Source organism: Abramis brama (assembly GCF_963993115.1).
Source record: "Abramis brama genome assembly, chromosome: 4".
Classification (NCBI taxonomy): domain Eukaryota; kingdom Metazoa; phylum Chordata; class Actinopteri; order Cypriniformes; family Leuciscidae; genus Abramis; species Abramis brama.
Genome location: NC_139966.1, coordinates 22,057,987 through 22,072,827, shown reverse-complemented (window position 1 = coordinate 22,072,827; position 14,841 = coordinate 22,057,987).

The window sequence follows — 14,841 nt, the reverse complement described above, 5'->3', positions numbered from 1 at the left end:
ATAGGTCTACATATGAGTACCCAATATACTGCCAGTGACAACATCATTTTGGTTTTCCCATTTGTTGTAGTTCTACATTCCATTACATTTTTCTCTGCACACTGAGCATAAACTTAAAGCATAAACTGACCTTACTTACTGGAAAGAGAGAGCAGTAATCTTTCCTCATTTGTATGTCCTTGCTAAAAAATATCTTTGTATGCCAGCAACAAGTGTCCCTTGTGAGAGGGTTTTTTCAAAGGCTGGAGAAATTATCTGTAAAAAAAGAAGTAGGCTAAGTCCTTCCACAGCAGAGAAATTAATATTTTTGAATAAAAATCTCTAAAAAAGTGAGACATTGTGGCTTGATTTCTTTTATTAATATTCATTTTCATGACCAAAATAACATTATGCACAGTGAGGAGCCTACAGGTTACAAGCTTCACATATTAGAAAATTATAATAATAAAAAAACAACACATTTTTTTAATGGCTCGTCAAGGTTGTTTCAGATCAACACCTGCAAGTGACCACTAGGTGTCACCGTTGAGACGGGCGTCGGATTGATTCGAAGCCTCGAAACAATATGGCACATTTGGTTCAACTGTTTCATTGCTTCACGAGGCCTCGATCTGGCCATCACTAGCTAAATCCAGCCTTGGAGAATTGTACACAGCCGCTGTACATTGCGGCTTTGAAATGTTAAAGCTATTTATGAAAAATAAAGATATTTTTGCAGTGTTTCATCAGCAGAACAATTTCAGTTTCTCTCAATTGCTTAACCCTTGTGCATTGTTCAAATTCACTACCCTTTCGTTATGTTCGTGGCTGAAAACAGCCACTACTTTAAACTGCTGTAAAAATCAGATAAATATTTTCTTCAATTTTTTTTGCATAAATCTATTAAATCAACCTCAGTCCTGATCAAAACTACTAAATGTAAAAAAAAAAAAAAATCAGCTCTTTAATTTTTTTTTAACTCTTTAATTGCCAAATTCATAAATGTCACTGATTTGGGGAAAACACACAAAATGACTTATTTTCAATATAAAATGTGATTGTGGACTGGATTTTTTTTTTTTAACCTTTTATCACAGTCTTGGACATGTCAAAGATTAGAAACAACATTGGTTTTGATGCATTGTTAGTTTTTGTGCAGCAGATTTTAACTTTTTCTCTCTCATTTACTGTTTGTGGCTGTTTTTGCCCCATTGACTTCCATTATAACCACAATTTTTGATTGCAAAGCCATGACACCATATAATCATGCATTTTTGATTGTTGGTGGTTTTCCCTGTTGGGAAGAGGTAAAATTTGTCATTTGTACTGTTGATAACCAGGTGGCACCATTAACCCTTTAGATAGGCCTGTGCAAAAAAAAAAAGCTTAGTTTCTGGCTTTTACATGGAGTTATATGGAGTATAATAGCGCGTGTGTGTGTGTGCGTGTGTGTGTGTGCACGCGCCCGAGAAAATGAGAACTCACCTTGATGCGTCTGAGAAAAATCAAAATATGCACCTCAGCTCTCAGAACTACATGGAGTAAACAAAAGCAAAGTAAGTGTATTTATGCATCTGCTGCCTTTTGATGGTGAGAAATGCAGACTAAACAAAAACAAAGCAAGTGGATTTAAACACTTGCATGCAAGCCTGCTGGTCATTTGATGGTGAGAAGAGCAGCAAGCAACATGTTATGAATGCTCCGAGACACGAAGATTGATCCAAACACAGCTTTATTAAATAAGGGTAATCCAAACTCGTAATCCAGTAAACAGGCAGTGGTCAAGGCAGGCAGCAATAAACAGAGTCCAATAAACAATCCAGATAGGGGCAGGCAGAACAGAGTCAGAAACGGTAAACAGTCCAGGGTCAAAAACAGAAAACAAACACGGGAAAACCGCTCAGAAATGCAGACTAACCGTACAACAAGACTTTGCGATGAGTGAATGTGAAAACCAGGTATTTATGGTGTGAGTGAAACAAGGTGATGAGAAACAGGTGAAAGAGATGAGTGCTGATGAGTCCGGGCAGTGTGTTATGGGAAATGTAGTGTTTGAAGGAGTGATCACAGTCTAGTGTGGAGTGGCCTCTGGTGGCTCTTGAAGGCACTCCAGCTGGTGACCGTTACACAACATGAGAAAGGGCTTGACTTGAAGTGAAGTTTTAGAGATGATTATGCAGCCTGACCCCTCCATTCATGCAAAAAAAATTGAAAAAAATATTTATCTGATACATTTTTACAGCAGTTTACAGTTTTTCTCGATTGTTTACACACATTTTCTGAAAGCATGCCTCATACTCTACACACAAAAAAAAAAACACACACACAATGGGCAAAACCCCTCAATTCTCCTGCAAAATGAAACTTTACATTCAAAACAATGTTATTTCTTCTCAAAATGGTATTTTGTTTTCAAATGACACACACAAACCATCATATGAATAGACATTTATAAGAACCAGTTGAACACTGATGTGCTCAATGTAAAACACTGATGAATGGAAAACACTTCTTCTCCATTCATCATAATGACTTAGGCCTTTTTTTTGTTCAGTGTTACACTTACTACATACAGTACATACATAAGTGTGTTGTAAAATATTTGAGAATATTGTTTTTATACTCAGAACACACAAATACACGGTAACAAAACAATGTACACAGTGTACATCCCAACCAACACAAAGTTGTACATACAGTGGTCTACATACAAAGCAACAGAAGAATTGACTGTATACAGTTACAGTAAAAAAATAATAATAATCCAGTGTTGGCATCCATTGCTCCATTGAAGAGCTCACCTGTTGCTCTTTTATGCTAAAGCTCTGATTGCTAATTGTAAAACTGTGTGACGGGTGTTTGCCCATGTAATGAGTGCATATTTGAATGGCAGTGTGTTCCTTGTGAAAACAAGAGATTTTCTGCATGAAAATTGTGCCAAAAGCAGAGAATTGTGTGTAGTGTTTTGAGTGTAAAGCAGGAATTGTGCTTGTAGTTTAGCAGAATTGGTTCAGGGGGTTGGTGAATGAGTTACAGTACATGTTGTGGTCATTGTGTCTCAAGTACCAGTATTTGTGTGTAAACAATTGAGAAAAACTGTAATGGAATTTTTCATTTGTGCAACTGAAGTTGAAGTTTTTTCATGTAAAACATTAACATTATCCATGAATTAGTAAAAAAAATGTATTAAAAAACATGTTCTTATTATAACATGTATACAATAAATGCATTGTAAAAAGTGTAACTGTCAACATAATATAATACAAATCTCATAAAAAGTAAATAAACTAATACAACAAAACATATGTAAAAACATAATTAAAGCTGCAGTCCGTAGCTTTTTTGGGTTAAAAATTATCCAAAATAATTTTTTGAGCAATTACATAACCAGCCAGTGTTCAAAACTATCTGCTTGCCGTAGCTCGATTCAAAATGGTAAGCTTGTAATAATGTTTTTAATTCCAGTGGCACTGGTGGATTTCCGCGGGAAATCCTTTGCGTCATTACGTCACATCTGTACACATAAAGAAGAGTCTCGGCTCGTAGGCTATATTGAGTGTGAGGATGTTGGCGGTGGAGTGACAACTGGAGATTCACCCATTGTAAAACGCGAAAGACTTCGAACTTGGGAGAAAAAAAGAGACTGCAACCGGCCCATGCGAAAACAAGGACAAATATCGGAAGGGCATTAAAGCTGCCATTGGCAACATTTTTTTGATCATATTCAGTGAAATCGACACTATAATCCGACAGAACAACATAAATAAGGTGGTTTTAGAAAAAAACCTGAGCTTCTAACTCCACCTGGAGCGTGTTATTTGTTTTGAAAAATCCACCGCTCCCGGATCATTGGGTCCAGTCAGCGCAGGGGGGTGTGAGATCTGACTGTCAATCACAGGTCGTGCACGCCACAGATCCCACTCCCCCCTCGCGCACGTTACAATCACATGCACACACCTGAAGTTCGCGCAGTAACGGAGAGTGATGGCGGAAAAGATTCCAATTCCTCGGTTAACCTCAAGAGCTAGGAGGTCAAAAACAACCCAGGAAAAGAGAACACCTGTTGAAAAGAAAGAAGTAAAGAAAGAAAGCGACAGTGCCCGTAATAAAACCAGGATCAACATCGGATCGTCATTTGAAAGGTGGAGGGATTTACGTGATTTTATTGGGTTCAAGATGGATGCAGAGCTTACAACATTTCTTCTCAACAGGTAATTGTGCTTTAAATGACGTTGGCAATTGCAATCTATGGGTAGATTAGCCAGGGCAGCATACCTCCGAGTACTCCATGGTGTTGATCGATGCTGATGAGACGGGCGCGTTCACAGAAAATCTGGTACACACGCACTGACGAGCACGAACTCGATGGGAGGGTATTCTTGATAGTGGGGGAGGGGCATGAGAGTTGTAAACATTCAAAATTTTGGCTAAGTCCACTCAATCTTCCAGGGTTGCCGACTGCAGCTTTAAATGTAGTCACGCAATGCTGATGTTGTTAACATTAACAATTTGAGAACAAAGTATAATTTGCACGGTTTGATGTGATATGATATGATAAGTGATCGTTAGATTTAATCGGCGCTATTTACTGTTGGTAGAGAACAAAATTGGATGTTACTTACTTTTTCAGATGACATTTTCCGGTGAAAATTCTTATGTTGGTCATACTTCCAAAAAGTAAAATCTGTGATTGCGAATGATACACACCAGCAGCGCGGTGATTGACAGCCGTACATTCTCATAGTACATTCTCCTCAAAACATTGGATTCATCCACGCTGTGCCATGCTGAGGCACAACGCACGTAAAGTTGATAATTCCGCGAATAACTGCAATTGCAAATTTTGAACAGAGATGGCGACAAAGAGGAAAAAATTTGCGGAGTGCAGCTTTAAATAATAAACGATAATAAAAATAATAAACAAAGTAATTATTAAATAAAATTTCAAACAATAAACAATAGATCTAGTGACAATCTGTATAAAATTTAAGGTAAAAAACAAATAGTCAATGTAATATAATAGAATGTAATAAAACTAATTATTGCTATGATATGGTAACAAGGCATTGTTTTTTGTTCAAACAAAGGAATCTCATCCTTAGATTAGATGCATTTTAATATTTTGATTATATTTCACATCCAATGTACAAACGAATAAATTGGAATAGAATATCAAACACATACACTATATGGACAAGTATTTAGACACCCGACCATAACACCAAAAGGGACTTAATTCTAAATAAATAGACATTAATATTGAGTTGGTCTCCCCTTTGCATCTATAACAGCTTCTACTCTACTCAGAAGGCTATGTATTTAGTTATGGTCGTGTTGCCCAGTTTACCCTGTGTTCACTAAAGCGTTATAAGCCAGCTGAAAACGATAGGCGCTCTGCTGAAAACGCCTAGCTATGGGCAACTATCCCTCACAGCCTCGCTTTCATCCCTGTTAAATATCAAAGATGCCACAGCTGTGAATAAGGTCTATAAAGAACTTTTATTTTTAAGAGAGTACATCAACATTCTATGATAAACTCTGGCACAACTGGGAAAATAAATTTTGGGTCCTTGAAATTTCCGAACCAGATCATCTCTAAATGTTTGTGTAGTGGGTTCGAACGGTTTTCTGGCTACACACTCTTTGTAGTGTTAAGCTAAAACAGAGCGCCGGCGCACTGAATCGTTCTTTGTTTAAATAGTTAAAAGTTACTATTAGATTTAATGTTATTACCTTGACAAACTATACATCATTAAAAAGATATAAGACTCAAGTTTCAGTATTTCTGAGAAACTTATAGTGACAGTTATGTCTTAATTTGTGTCAGGAGTTATGTAGTAAAAAAATGAGTCGATACCTTTAATATGAATTATGAGCGTCAGCCGTTCCCATTCAGAAAAAAACTCCTGTGCTGTCGTCATGAAAGCGCTTCACAAAACAACGTCCCTCAGGGCTTTTAGCTCACAAATGTGCAGATTTGGAGAAATATTGATAGATTCACATAGGTTTATGTCAGATTTCTATAGAGAGGAATAATATTTATTGAATTTATACCCAAATGTGCCGATGTAATCATTATGAGCGCTAGATACTCTGATGTACTGTGTTTTCAATACACACTGGCAGCCTGAGGGCGCCCTATGCACATTTAGTCCATATATGGAACATGAAGAAGAGCCATGATCATGTGACATTCCAGGAAGTCCCTGACACAAACAAAGCTAACAGAGATCGTTGTAACATGCAGATAAAGACGTTTTAATGTAATGCTAATCGATATAGACTTTATCATTTTTCAGAATACTATAAAATAATATATTTTCTGTCTGATTTTTTTATTCGAGGCCAAATCAGATCACAGAAGGTTATTTAAAACACTCGACTTGCGTTATAAAGTAAGTTTGGAGCAAAAATATGGTTTTAATCTAAAAAATGTCATGTGTTGACACATTTGCGTTGTGGCAACGTCTGTGGCACGTTGCATTTCAACTATGGCAACGTCGCTGTCTACGTGCTCACAACATTAGGGTACAAGTGATTTCAAAATTTTTAGCAGGTTCTAATTTGATTTTTGGATGCTGTGAACATGTTTAGCTGAAAAGACTGCCACTCCAGTTTAGCATTTATTGTGTTTAGCATTTATAAAGTTGAAAATTCTGGCTACTATCGTTATTTTAATAATTTCTTTATTATTATTTTATTTATTGATCTGTCAGGGTTATCTAATCTAACTATTTGTGGCTTGTGTTTTGAATACATGTTCCCCTGCACTAGGCATTTTGCACACATTTGTGTAACGTGAAGTAACAGAGGAGACAATAGCAAGTAAAACTGGTTCTTTATTGAACAATACGAGGAACCAGACTCAGAAAATGTAGGAAGATAACAGGAACAGTCTCAGTCAATTGCAGGCAGGTCTCACGATCACTCTCAGCATCAGAAGGAAGAAACACAGGAATGGATGTGTTGGCAGCGCAGGCTTGCGTGGGCAACTCGAAGATGCATGGTCAGATGAGTGAGGTGAAATCCCAGTGAAGATGAGACGTGAAGACAAAACTGCAATGGTGAATCTCCCAAACTTAAAAAAACACAGGCTGGAGACACGAGGAATCGAGGAGGAACAGGAACAGTACGGGGAAACATCCACAAACAACGATCTGACAAACACAAGACGCACGAGGTGAGTATAAGTAGGCACTGGAAATGGGAATCACCTGCCGCTGATTCTCCCAGAGGATAATCAGCGACCTCGCCCACACACACACACGCACACATAACACAACGCAAGGAAGAGTCAATGAATTCATCAACCGTGACAATTTGCTCCTCATCTTGTGACTTGATTCTGATTTATTTCGTTTTGTATTTTTATTTATTAGAAAGGTATATTCTGTTCTAATTTAATATTGTAAATTAATTGTTTATTTTTTCGGTGCATCGATGTTGTGCTGTACCTTGAGCCTGCTCACACAGGTAGCCGATTTAATTTGATTTGCATGTGAAATGCAAATCCTGTCTGCAGTGTGGCCTTTCTGGAGTTATGTTATTTCTTAGTTTTATTGATCCAAAATGTTTTTATACATTTTCTTCTATATCTTTGTGTGATTTTCTATACATCGCCACTTTGAAATGTTAAAGTGTTTGCTGTCATGAATTGATGATTGGAAGAGTTTGATGCTGTGAGACGACTGTGTAAGAGAAGATGTAGGCTTTCCGCCTTTGTAAAGCCCAAGTCCAACAGCTTTTGTAAGCAGGTCCTCTTACTTCCACTTTGAGCTCATCCACAGCAGATCAAATTGCTCTTCTGACGGCTCCTCCAAACTGATCTACATCAGGTGTTTACTCCAGTCTTGTTGAAAACTTGATGCGGTTTTGGCTGAAAAGCCTCTTTCACACTGGGCAGCTGAAATAGGGCACCAGCATCATCTGAGAGAGAAGAAATTGTAAATTTGTTTTGTTCTGTTTTTTCAAATAAAATTATATAGTCCTGCTCGTAGGGGTCCTTTGTCAGCAGCCTTTCCCATAAGCCATGTGGGTACGTAGATGATCCCACAGTAGCTCCACAGATCTCAAGCTGCCTGGCGGACATCTTGGCATGGATGAAGGAACATCACCTGCAGCTCAACCTGGCAAAGACTGAGCTTCTCGTCCTCCCTGCCAATCCATCTCTACAGCACGACTTCACTATCCAGCTAGAATCATCAGCAATCACCCCATCAAGGTCGGTCAGAAATCTTGGAGAAACATTTGATGACCAGCTGACCTTGGACATCAGGAAGATCAGGCCTTTCCTAACTGAGCATGCAACACAACTTCTCGTCCAGGCCCTGGTCATTTCTAGGCTTGACTACTGCAATGCTCTTCTGGCTGGACTTCCATCATGTGCAACTAAACCTCTACAAATGATTCAGAACGCTGCAGCTCGTCTTGTCTTCAACGAGCCCAAAAGGGCCCACGTCAGTTCTCTGTTCATCTCTCTGCACTGGCTACCACTCGCTGCTCGCATCAAGTTCAAGGCATTGACGCTTACTTACAGATCTATCACAGGCTCAGCTCCCTCCTACTTTCACTCACTACTACGAGTCTACATCCCTACGAGAAGCCTACAATCGGTCAACGAGCGACGTCTCGTGGTTCCATCACAGAAAGCCACAAAATCACTTTCCAGAACATTCTCATTCACAGTTCCATGCTGGTGGAATGCTCTCCCCACCCTCATCCGGAATGCAGAATTCCTGGCAACATTCAAAAGACAGCTGAAAACCCATCTCTTCCGTGAGCACTTAACCTAAAAAAACAAAAACAATTCCTTTTCGTTTAAACCCTCGCTTATCGGGCTTATTCGTATTTTGAGCTCTTCTTGCGTTGTTTTTTTTTTTTTTTGCCTCTTCACGATGACTCGCTTAATTTGGTCCTAATTTGTAAGTCGCTTTGGACAAAAGCGTCTGCTAAATGACTAAATGTAAATGTAAGCCAGTGTTTGTCCCTGAAGTTCTGGCTTAGTGGGATTTTGAGCCCTTGCCATTGATCCTGAATAGTAGCTACGTATATTGACCCCTGCTCAAGGAGTTTTTGTTCCATTCATATATATATATATATATATGACAATACAGCCTGTAGTATGACTATAATCTGGACATTCTACATTTGCTATGCTGTCATTATCACGTGATCCACCAGCGTCAGTTGCGTATGATACACAGGTCTTCTACTCAAGCTGAGAATTTCATCCACATGGTTCATGACTCCCAGACTGTCACGGAATAGATGATCATGAGACGAGGATACAGATGCAGAGGAAATTAATTGATGACATGCAGACAGGGTAACAAACTCAAAACTCAGAGACTCCAGGGGCTCGTTCTTCGTACGTTGCTTATTACATCCGAGATCAAATGACACATCCAAGATGATTTCATCGTGCTAATCATAATCCGGCTAATTGAGTTCTTCGAACACACTTGCCGGATATGATTAGTATCGCTGGATTGAGTTATCCGAGATAACTGCGCGTTCATGCGCTGGCTTAAAAGGGGATATGTATCGATAGTAGAAACATTGATCAGCAACGCTGCTATTGGCTGCTCAGTGTGGCCAAAGAGCGCGCACAGTTTTTCTCCTCAGCAGAGCAAGAACTAATAGTCGAAGTTTATTCGGAATTTTAATGTTTAATCAAAACGCCAGGGAACACCTCAAAGTCTACAAAAGCCAGGAGAGAGGGCTGGCAAAAAGTAGCAGACAATTTAAATCCGTTAGAAGTGGCCATGTTAGATGTTTTTATCACTTATTAGCCTATGTTTTTGTATTTTAATAATTGCATAATTACTTTGTTCATTGTAATGTCAGAGTCACCACACTAGAACATGGGAACAAATAAAAGTGAAGTACAAAAATATTCTACATAATGGTCTATAAAAGGCACTGTTAAATAAATGGTTGTCTGTTTATAATAGCAACCAAGAAAAAAGCTGAAAAAAAGAAAAGATCTTAGTAGCCTACACTGTAAAATATTTTTTGCTGCATTAAATTAAGGCCATATAGTCATTTAATCTGTTGAATCTTGAGCAATGATGAATTGCTTTGACTTGTGAAAGTGAAAACTGATAAACTTATGTTAATGTAAAATATTTATTGAAGAATAGTTCAAAAAGAGTTATTGATCACATTTTTCCCAAGTGTAGTTCATTGTAATGACATTGTGTTTTCCTCTTTTGTGCACTTTTACAAAATACACCAACACTTGTATCTGTTCCCAAGAAAGTGGTGGCTGAAATATGTGCAGTAAGTGGACATTTTCTAACTTTCCAAAGGAAAGAAAGTATAAGACTTTGTAATGTCCATTTGTTTCCATTGCACTGGACAGTAAATAAACCCTCTCAGATAACTGTCATATTGAGGAACTAGCCTACCTGCAAGTGCATAAATAACTTTACTTAATTTACACTTGTATGCTTTATGGCTGCAATATAAGTTTAAGGATTCCACATCTACAGAAAGGCCTACAGAAGAGTCTGCACAGACAGAGGAGACATAGGCCTACAGGTGGGCAGTGTATAGCCAACTTTTCCTTTTTATTTGTTGCATGAGGCATGTGTATAATATCTCTTGTTGCAGGCACTTGACCACTGGCTTTTCTTTACAAAGAACAATTGAAATAAAACTCAAGGAACTAAGCATATTTGTCTTTTATTAAACATTTAATGAAAATGGTGGGGTTTTTTTTTTTTGGCAATGTTGTGTAATATGGCACATGCAACAATGTCACAGACCCTGTCAGGTGTGCAACCCTCAGACTTTTCAGACACTGAAATCTTCCCTTTAGTTAGCCAAAGTTAATTTCATTGTGTGCCCTTGTCCTGGCTAGAGCTGCATTGTAACTGTTTTGGGTCAGGGAATGGGGTCATAAAACACCTGTCTGCAGGAACATGTCATAATCACCTATGAAAAAATGCAGTTCTGTTAGGATCAGCATAAGTGTGTGTAATACAGTGAGCTTGATATTTAATTGTGGAACTTTCCTTACCACTTTCAAATAATGTGCATAAATGTGAATCTCTGAAAATTCTTAAGTCATGCACAGATCCTGGCCATTTTGCTTTCACATTTGTGATATGGAAGATTTGTCAACTGCCTTTTTTTATTTGATATAATATTATTAATCTGGAATATTAAGAATCACAATAACTGGGCTGCACATTTACATTGTGAACCCCCTTTCTGTTCACATAATCCCCTTCATTGAGGCCTTGATGGCAGTCTATGGTCTAGCCTATAAGCCTGAGTGACATATACTGTAATCAGCATGGTCATGATTGCATGATCTTCATAAAAAAAATATTTAAATAGTCTAACAAATAGTATAGTCTAATAAATAAATAAACTGCTTTACAACATTGTGGTCTAAAGTGGCTTGGAAATGCCACAAAAAAAACCTAAAACTGTTTTTTAAACCTAAAAGCACCAGGTAAACTCCTAATGACACGACAGACAGCACTTTCCATCAAGTTCTCCGCATCTCCAATAGTGTAAAGGAAAGAGCCACTCGCAAATAATCTTAGGGTACAGTTTGTGCTGTAGTTAAAGCCCAACTCCAACAAGTCAAAAATAAATGTGCGTTTCCAACAAATTAATAATGTAAACGACAATCTCACGAGAAAAAAAAAAAATATATATATATATATAAGATCATGCCAAATCGTCAACAATCAAATCCAGCTAACTGAGTTAGCGACGTACGAAGAACGGGCCCCAGGAACAAGAAACTCGGACAACAAACCAGCACAAGACTACAAACACAAGGAGGCTAAATAGGGGAACAAACAAAGGAGGGTAACGAGACAGACAGGTGGGACAAATAAACCAATAATCAGATAACAAGATGGGAGGGGCTAGACAATAGACACGAGCACATGGCCCAAAATAACAAAACACCTATGTGCAGCACAAGACAGGACAGACATGTGACACAGACATTGCCTCCATCTTCTCATTGCATATGCTTGTGATGTGGTTATTTGTGAGAAATTAAAGTAATATTGCCTATAAATTCCTAAACACCCAATATACAATATATATCTGCATTAATTCTGAAAAACTATTTCCAGCACAGTGGAAAATATTCCAAGACTCAGGGTTAAGCCTTACAAAAATGGAGGCAATGTGCCCTTTTTGCCTTACTTGAGCAAGAAAAAAAGAGGAAGGAAAAAGTCTTCTTTTTTCTCTCTCTCTTCAACCTGCCTCAGTTTTTGTGTGGTTTTCTGGGCACATGTTGTTTGGGTGATTTCACCATTTCTTGCTCAACCTCAAGCCAATAACTTTCAAATGAAAATACAGCTCTTTCTTCTCACGAAGGGGTTAGGCAGGAGATGGTGATCAAAACTTTTATCAAACTGTTTTATAGTGGAGATTGCCAGAGGCAATGTATCACTATTGTAATCTGCTGTACTTATTATTATTCTTTTTATTAGTGGTGCTTGCTATATGCAAAACATTACTAATGAAATCCCCCATAATTCTCCTCATTTCAGGGCCTGAGTTAGGCCACTGCTGATACTGTGTAAAAGTGGTTATAGAAAATGCCCAGTCTGATGAAAGTGTCTAACAGGAGTCAACGGTCAGTCTGAAAACATGCATAAAACACTTAATCAGTTTACCAGGCTTGTCATGATAACAAATCACAGGCAAGTTAAATTCCTAATTAAAACTACTGATTTGCAGATCTGCACTGAAAGCACAGTGGAAAATAGTCCAAGACTTAGAGTTAAGCCTTACAAAGACGACAGGAATGTGCCCTTTTTGCCTTACATGAGCAAAAAACAGAGGAAAAAGAAAAAATTTCAGTTAAATTCAGCTTGTTTCTATCCTGTCTTGATTCTCTGCCTGTTCTCTCGAATTTCTCTCTCTGCCTCAGCCCTTAACTGTTATGTTGTGTATGACCTTTAGCTGGATTTGGATTACAATTGTGGATAACCCTTTAAATAAATACTGCACTTGGATCCTCAACCTTTGTGTCTCAGATCAGTTTGTAACAATGTTCATTCATGTTTATTTACTATTAGCTAATAATAAGAAATAATCGGTTCACGTGCCGCTTGAACTGAGACGCTACAGTTAAGAGTGCTAAAACAGTATTTATTGTTTGATTTCGTAATAAAATTGCCAGAATTTGAAAGCTGACACTTCATATTAAGGAAACCGGCTATGTTTTGTCTGTCAGTGTCTGTGTCCTCTTTGCTTTGCTCTTTTTCACTGTGTGAGAATATGGTTGTGTGGCATGAGAGTAGGGTCAGTTGCGTAAGTCTCACATCACATTGAATGTGTGAGAGTTTGCAGTCCTACAGATGTTGTTTCTGTAATATCAGCTTGACTTGCTGAACCACAACCTCAACCCAACACATTTCAAATGAAAGTACAGCACTTTCTTCTCACCAAGAGATTAGACAAGAGAATACAACTTTTATCAAACTGCTTCATTAGCGGTGCTCGCCAAAGGCAAAACATCTCTATTTTAATCTGCCATACTTATTATTATTATTATTTGTGGTGTTTGTCATAGGTAAAATATCCCTATTGTTATCCACCATACTTCTTTCTCTTCTTCTTCTTCTTCTGCCCCAAATTCCCACGCCGTTTGTGCTATCGACATGAATGAGGTGTCAAATCGAGCGGCTCCTCGAGAAAAGGTCTTTAAATCAGGCCAGCAAGCAGTCAATCAGTAACCCTATAAAAAAGCCAAGCCCTAACAAACAGTTAGAGCCACCTAGTAACCATATAGGAAATGTCTATGCCATATCTTGGCACCAGAATGGCAGGTAGAGACATGGAGGTGGGCTTGTTTGACTAATGTATTGAGGGAAATATCAGGTGGCATGAAGCCTCTGTCATATCTCAGCACCAGAATGATGTAGGGATATGGGTGCGAGGCCTTTGTACTTTACTCACATTATCTTCACTTTAGAATTAATTATACATTATGCATTATTGACATTAATTATGAACCTTTATACTACAGGGCCGTTGAATGCTTGAATCTGATTGGTTGACGAACGTTCTAAGGTGTGCATTATTTTCAGGGAAACGCACGGCTAAAGTAGTTCCAGGCAGGTCTTGACCGCATTACAGTTCCATATCACTTCGCGTAGTTAACCGTAATAACGGAAAATAGGATACAATTCATAACAAGAAAAAAAACTTAGCCCCATGCGCTTGATCTGCAATTTTCAATGTCTAGCTTCACAATCAATAGAAACATGCAGTTTAATTTTAATAAATAAAGTATATAGTCCTATCTATAATCAATAGAAAATTAAACTGAATATAGGCTAAATAAATGGATAGTCCTGCAGCACGGATTTTTATTGCAGATAATATAACAAATAAATAATTATTGATAGGCCTACTTGTTAAAAGGGCTTTGTGTTTCATTTATTTGGCTATAGTCTACTGTCATCTGTCAATAATGAAAAAAAAAAGAATGAACGAATTAATTAAAACGAATTGAATTAATAAATAATAATATTGACGCACATGCTTTTCTGTCTCATTATTGCAACATCTCTCTCTAATAACTGCATTAATAACTGCATAATGAATGTAATTTGATACTTATGACTGATCATGCCCAAACGCGTGTTCAGCGTGTTCAGTCTGTGTTCAAAGTCGGTGTTTAAAATCTGCTGCAGTCGATGAAAACAGTCAGAGAATGTGTCAGCTAGTCGTGTGTGCCCAGCATTAGTCTGCTATCAGTGGCTCAAACCTCCGTTACTAACTCTAAAATGACGTTTTGGAATTAGCAACGGAGGCATGCATTAGATGCGTAAGAAATTAGTCCTACATACAAGAGCATTTTAATGACAAAAACTT